This window comes from Pinus tabuliformis, chromosome 7 (genome assembly GCF_031772625.1).
Source record: "Pinus tabuliformis cultivar Carrire ecotype Pingquan chromosome 7, CPIR1, whole genome shotgun sequence".
In the NCBI taxonomy this organism is placed as follows: domain Eukaryota; kingdom Viridiplantae; phylum Streptophyta; class Pinopsida; order Pinales; family Pinaceae; genus Pinus; species Pinus tabuliformis.
Window position 1 is genome coordinate 1,477,059,128 of NC_142293.1, and position 7,279 is coordinate 1,477,066,406.

Genomic DNA, 7,279 nt, shown 5'->3' on the forward strand with positions numbered 1-7,279 from the left:
CGCACACTGTCCTGACCTTCAAACCTTCACGATCTATTATAATCACCTTTGATGCAGCCCTAACCAAGGGTTGAGGTGCTTTCGCACTGCTATGGCAGCGTCCTATGCTATTCCCCAAATTACACCGTGTATCTTACTTATCTTCTTAAAGGTCTTAGTTAACTTCACGTAAACAGATATTCTATCGTACATTAACTTATTCAACACATTCATACATATTCACGCATCATATAAGCATTAAAAGTGCAATGTATATTCAATATAACAGATGCATAAAACAAGAAATAAATACACAGAATGGATATGAAACTTCTCTTCATTAATGCTCCAATTGTTACAAACTCGACTCGCCCTGTGCACTCAGCTGTAGACTACTAGGCCTCTACGCAGTCAGTTGTAGAGCCTTCTCCTACTCTACGACCCAAAACTAGACTTTACACTTCAGATATGACTCAATCCTTCATCCTTATCCTTATTGTTCCATGATCTATTGATTACTTAGAGCCTCACTCTATTTATACAATCCCATGGTCCATGAACCATGGGTAGATCTCTACAGCCGACATTACATTACAAAAGTGAGGGCGGACAACCCTATGACTATTTTACAAACTACGTGCTCTGCGCCCACAAAATGCGGAGTCTTTACATCAGGGTTAAAACTTTTGACCAAAATCTGGGCTCTAAGCTCCAAAAACTCCCTTGGGAGATCCCGCGCCCAAAAAGCCCGCAACACAAACATCGTGACTCACCCTCGAGTCACTCTTTCCGTGCGGAGATCCTTGCATGAAGACCTCCCAACTCTACCTGGATCACTGCAAGATCGGCAGCACACTAAGCGGCTGTGTACTGCACTTCATGGACGCATTGTTCAGAGACCGCTCTAGCTAAATTGCCTCCCTGAACCTGTTCATGTGTTCCTTGCATCTGCATGAGCTTTTCTTCAATATGGGTTGTAATGATATACGCCTCATTAATCCATGACTGTAAGCGTGCCTTCAAAACTGTTTCCTTATGTCGAGCAGCATCCACGTGCTTCTTGAGCGCTTTCGCTTGTTGTATCCGCACGAGCCTCTATGTAAGGGCCACTGACTGTGCGGTCCCTTTTACTTCATCATATTTCTGCTATAACTCACGTGCTTCTGTTTCCAGGTACTGTATGTTCGGGTCCTCCTACAGAGTGGTGAGAACCTTGAACGACTCCTCGAATAGCTTTATGCAGTCTTTCACTGCACTGTTGACCTATGCTATTGCTGTTGTAATCACGTTGGCATGTTTTTCCTTAACCTTTGGCAGAGTTAAAGGTTGTGCCTTCAATTGTAGTTAAGTTATCTGAAGGTTTAGCTCCAGTTGAACCTTAGCCATCTCTTCCTTTGCCTCGCGTACCCTTGCTGCTAGTTTCAGGATGCACGCCTCTACTAGTTCCTCTGCTTGGATAGCCAACTCCTGAGTAGAGTAGTTTATAGTCCTACGCCTTCTTTCAGCTGCCTGAAGTGCTAAGACTATGCTTTTTTCGACTAGTCAGATGGTCAAGCCACCTTTGTACACATTCAAATGACTGCCATTGACTTTCCCTGGGAAGAGTTCTCCATTTAACTTTACCAACTACACTACGCCATCATCTGTGATCTCCTTAATAACATATGGTCCCAACCAATGCATTCTGAGTTTCCTTAGGAATTTATCGAACTTACTATCATACAACAACACCAAATCATTCACCTTGAAGGTGAAAAACTTAATATGTTGATCGTGCTAAGCCTTTTCGGGTTTCTTTTGGACCTGCTGGTGAAATACAACAAAAAATCATTCTTCCTCTAGCTCCTCCAACTACGCGAGCCTCTCCTCCAGGACTCTGCTGTCTGTCATACCTGTGAACACTATTATGCGTAGACTATGCACGATGTGTTCCATAGGAATTATAGCTTCCACTCCATAGACAAGCCTAAAAGGCATCTGTCCCGTCAGTTTCTTACATGTCGTCCTATAAGCCCATAATACAACAGGTATGCGTAGGTACCAATTACATCACTGCGCATTGCATACCTTATTCAGTGCATTTCATACCTTGTTGAGCGCTTCTGCGCAATTGTTCTTCCTACGTAATGTCTTCCCAACATTAAGAGCCATTTGCTCAATTGCCCCCCAAACACATGCTTATTGACCATAACTCTCAGTGCGGAGTTCATGTGCATCCGCGTAAGTTGTTTTCCATATGCCTGCACCCACTTGGCCAGATGCACGCGTAGATCATCTCGTCCATTGTATTTATCTATCAGTCACACCCTAGGCTTTCCAAATCACATGCGCATCATTCTCCTATATTCACGCCAATCATCAAAGCTTCCTTTATGCATACCCCGCCATCTCGCAGGCATAGCGCGCAGTACCCAATCCAAGGCCTGGAAGCGTTGTTTTTCCGGCACCTCCCTTTCAAATTTATTCAAGAAGGTATCTACCTCACTTAGGTCATCATAAGTAGGCAAGTCTCTTACTTCTGTCAATACGCAGTGCAGCAACCTTGTCATCATATTACAGTTCAGTGTAGTTACCTCATGTAACTGATTCTGCCATCGCTCCATTTCCTTGTCTAAATCCGAAGTACAGGAGCTTTTTCACTCCCATGCAATCCGTCCATCTACAATGGGATTCACCCAGTCCTAGTTTCACCCTGTTATATTATAGATGCAGTTCAAATCATCATCATTTTCATAGTCATGCACCGGCTCCATATAGCGTTATCCTTCAGCAGGGTCCAGGGGTATAATTACGCATAGTGACTTCTTTTCAAAAATCATTTTCAGCTTTTTCAGATTAGTCACCCCATTCATGTCAGTGGCATAATCAATTCCCAAGAGCACAAGGTAGGGATTGCTGTCATCAACAATCTCTATCACTTCAAAGTCTGCTAGCACACTCGCTCCCTCAATGTCCACAGTTATTCCTTGCAATTGCCCCATGGGTATTATTTTCTATTGGTTTTCCATTCGCAGCTGAATTAGAGACCACTGCAACACAGGTTGCCCCATTCACTCCCATGTCTACTTCGGCAGAACATTCGCATCTGATCCTAAATCCAGGATAAATTGATCCATCTCATATTCTCTGATCTACGCAGTTAGTCTCACTTCTCTTCCCGTTCTTCTCTTGTGTTTTCCGATCTTCCTAACTATGCGTGGTTCTCCTAGTGTAGTCCCGACGCATCTGTTAATGAGTTCCTATAACCATTTTATAGCTTTACTGTCACATATTAACTTCATACATGTTTCCAAGAACATTGTGAGCATGGATGGGTCTATCTCCAACTCTGATCTATCTTTGCTTCCTGAAGTGGAGGCATCATCGAAACTCTTCTTAGCTTCCATGAAGGTTTCCCGAGTGCACCCCAAATCAAACTCTGCTTCCTACGCCGGAGCTTTGCGAAACCAAGTACTATCTTCTGGTTGTTTGCCTTTGTCATCTCCCGTCGTGATTCCACTTCGAAGCACAATGTTTACATTTAGATCTTCCTCGTGCGGCTCATACCTCATCATCTGCAGGTTCTGTGTCCAGGGAGGCAGTAGCGCTCCTTTGTCACGTATCCTAGATATCAATGTAGGACAATCTTTTGTCTCATGATCAAACAAGCTGCAATACAAACACGATGGGCACGTTGGATTTGTACAATCACGAGCATAATGTCTTGGCCCTCTGTAATTGTAGCATATCAACTGTCCGCGACCTCTTCTAGGTCCGACCTCTTCCATTCCTGCATTCTGGTCAAGGTGTCGCATTTCAACCTGAAATCTATAGGTGGGAGTTCTATCCATCATTAACCCATAGCTTCTACAAGTGCGCTCATCATGTCCCACTGACCTACAAAAGTTCTAGAATAACTATTACGAATTTTGTGTATACTTCTGTAACAAGTGACAATTGTCCATGGCATGTTTTCCAGCTATTTGACAAATCATGCACCACAAAGCAGGCACCATGCTAGGTCCTGCTTGTGCTTCTAGCCTTAATAGCATTGGTCCTCCTCCTACGAGGTAATTTGTGAAAATTGGGCAATGGTCCTTATCATGACCCTGACCCTTTCATTTTACGCACCACACCTCTTCGTGCACTTCTGGTCAAGCTGTCCTATCTTATTTCATACTCTGCATCTCAACGCATAAATTCTTCAGCTGCGCATGGATCTATTGAACTCCCAATTTAGGATCCTGCATCAGGGTCTCATGAAGCCTCATCACAATCTCTAAGACCTTTGCTTGAGTCGTTAATTTCTACTGTTATAGCGCACTACTCAGATGTGGCATTAGTGAAGCTACAAACCATTTGCGATGTTGTCCATCTATTAGATTCATATTAGCTTCGCGGTTCATACATTTCAGTGTCTGATCCAACTCCCAAGGAGTCTCGCCTGGTAGCATTGTGATATTTTTGAATCCAATGATTGACTATGATTCAAACTTCGGTCTACTAAATTCTTTGTTTAGCACTACTTGGATATCTGTGATTCCCACATTTGGATTATCATTGGAGTGCTTAATATACTAGGTCAGTGCGTGGTCCTGCAAGGCGCTAACTAGTGTCGCTTTCTTTATATTGTCATCTGTAACTCCTTGTGATTCCCATATAGCCCTTACCATGAACCAGAATTGGTCCAGATCCTCATTTCCCAAACCCTTGAACACAAGAAACTTCATTGTGCTTGCCATATTGAATCGCAGTGGTGGAGTAGGTAGTACAGGTGAAGATGGAGTTGATGGCGGTGAAGTTGGTGGTGATGTGGGCAGAGGTGGTATTCACGGAATCCTTTGCCTTATCAGATGGATCACACTTTGCGGTGAGACCTTCGCAAGCTCTTCATTGTCCCCTCGTGGAGATGAAATCAAGGGGTTTGTTTCTGGTCCCTTATTCCCTTCGTCCCTGTAAGCTTTTCCAGTTTGCGTAGCCCCGAACATAAAGGTAACTGCATAACCCTCTTTTCACAAAATAGAATTCTAATCCAAGTATTCAAAGACTTTACATACTTACCTCGTGGTCCTATGAGAAATTGTCACTCAGCCTCGCTGTAGCTAACTAAGGTGTCAACCGCGAACTTAGTAATGAATCCTCCTATGATATGATCGAGCTAATGATCAATGGAATGCATGATCTTATCCTCTGATGCTTCCAACCTTCGCACTAACTCTGGGGTCCACACAATAGGATTGTTGAGTTTCCACCTTCCCTAGCTATTTGGTAGCTTTGCGATCCACTAGTACAACTCAGTAGGTAAAGGTGGGAAGAAGATTTCATGGATCTCTGTGTACAAGTAGCAGTCTAACAACTCTTCTTTTGAGAGTCATGGGTTCTTGTTCTCCTGCGCCACGAACTCATGAATTCTTCTGTCCAACCAGCCTTCAATTTCCTTCTTAGTTGGATTCTAATGATACGACATCAGACATCTCTATGTAGATTCTGGTCTTGACAACAGAACCATTTGTTGCCTTGAAGGGGGCCTAACCCAAGTTCTGAGTTAATTAGCCAAACAAATCCCTACACTATTATCCCTTTCGACATTAGCCTATGGAGCATGGACTGAATTCTCACCCAAAGAAGTATGGGGGGATGCTGGAACCAAGTTTCTACACCCTTGAGATGTCTGAGGTGTTAATTTAGTCCAACTGTGCCTACCTTCGCGCATGTCACTTTGTGCACTATCCTGAACTTCAATACCTTCGTGATATGTTATAATCACCCTTCGCACAACCCTAATAAGAGGCTAAGGTGCATTTGTGCTGCTATGGCAGCATCTTGCGCTATTTCCCCAAATTACACTGCATATCTTACTCATCTTCTTCAAGGTCTTAGTTAACTTCGCGTAAATAGATATTCTATCTTGCATTCACTTATTCAACACATTCATACTTATTCGTGCATCATATAAGCATTAAAAGTGAAATGTATATTCAATGTAATAGATGCATAAAATAGGAAATAAATATGCAGAATGGATATGAAACTTCTCTTTATTAATGCTCCAGTTGTTACAGACTTGACTCGCCCTACACACTTATTTGCAGGGGTCCGCACATTCAGCTGTGGACTATTAGGCCTCTGCGCACTCAGTTGCAGAGCCTTCTCCTGCTCTACGACCCAAAACTAGACTTTACACTTCAGATACAACTCAATCCTTCATCCTTATCCTTATTGTTCCATGATCTATTGATTACTTAGAGCCTCGCTCTATTTATACCATCCCATGGTCCGCAGACCATGGGTAGATCTCTACAGCCAACATTATATTACAAAATTGAGGGCGGACAACTCCATGACTCTTTTACAAACTACACGCTCACAAAATGTGGAGTCTTTACATCAGAGCTACAAGTTTTGACCAAAATCTGGGCTCTAAGCCCCAAAACTTCCCTTGGAGGATCCCGCGCCCAACATCATCAAAGAAGTGCTAGATAGGATTCTAGAAGAGGATGACATGGTATAAGTCCATGGGCTAGATGTTGTGCGAGAAAAGGTACCATATAATGATTGGAAACTAGATGGGATGGACAAGCCACCATACAAATGTGTCTCTGGTGATGTTACAAACATGGATGAAGTTGTAACATGGGTTGTCTTGGTCATAGTCGTAGATATAGGCTAAGAAACCATACTGGATTCATCATGGTTAACTATCCCAAAGAGGATTTCCAAGGGAAACTCAAGGGTGAGTTCAAAGGAAAAGAACTAGACAAAGGAGCTTGTGATGGGTTATGAGGAGAAGGAAAATGATGGGCCTGGTAAGGATGAGTCCCTCTCAAATGGATAGGATAGGAGAGTTGAGGCTCTTCCTGAGGAATCTCTTTGATTTTCAAAATACTAGGTGGAAGTGGTTCACTGTCAGGTCCAAGATATATAGGTTGTGGTTTGGACTAAGACAGAGGAAGAGAAGAAGAAGGTCATGAAGTGAGAGGTGTAGGTAACTGAGGTGACTCATGTGAGGCAATTTTATTATGCATCTTACAAGGATCAACGCAGGTGAAGAAAGGGAACCACTTCTCTGCAACACAAGTGTAGAGAAGGCTAGGATGCACTGGATCACCTTGTCTCCATACCAGGGGGAGTGCTGAAGAAAATCCAGTAAAATTGTGACACAAAAAATTAAATCAAGCCTAGAGAGGCGTTTTCTTAGGGTTAATCAAGATCTAAGTGAGGCAATGAAGATCGGTTAAGGAGGTGAAACAAGTGCTAAGGTCCAGGAAACCAATAAGGGAAGGAGATGATCCCAAGTATGGTCACCAATTTTTTATGCAGA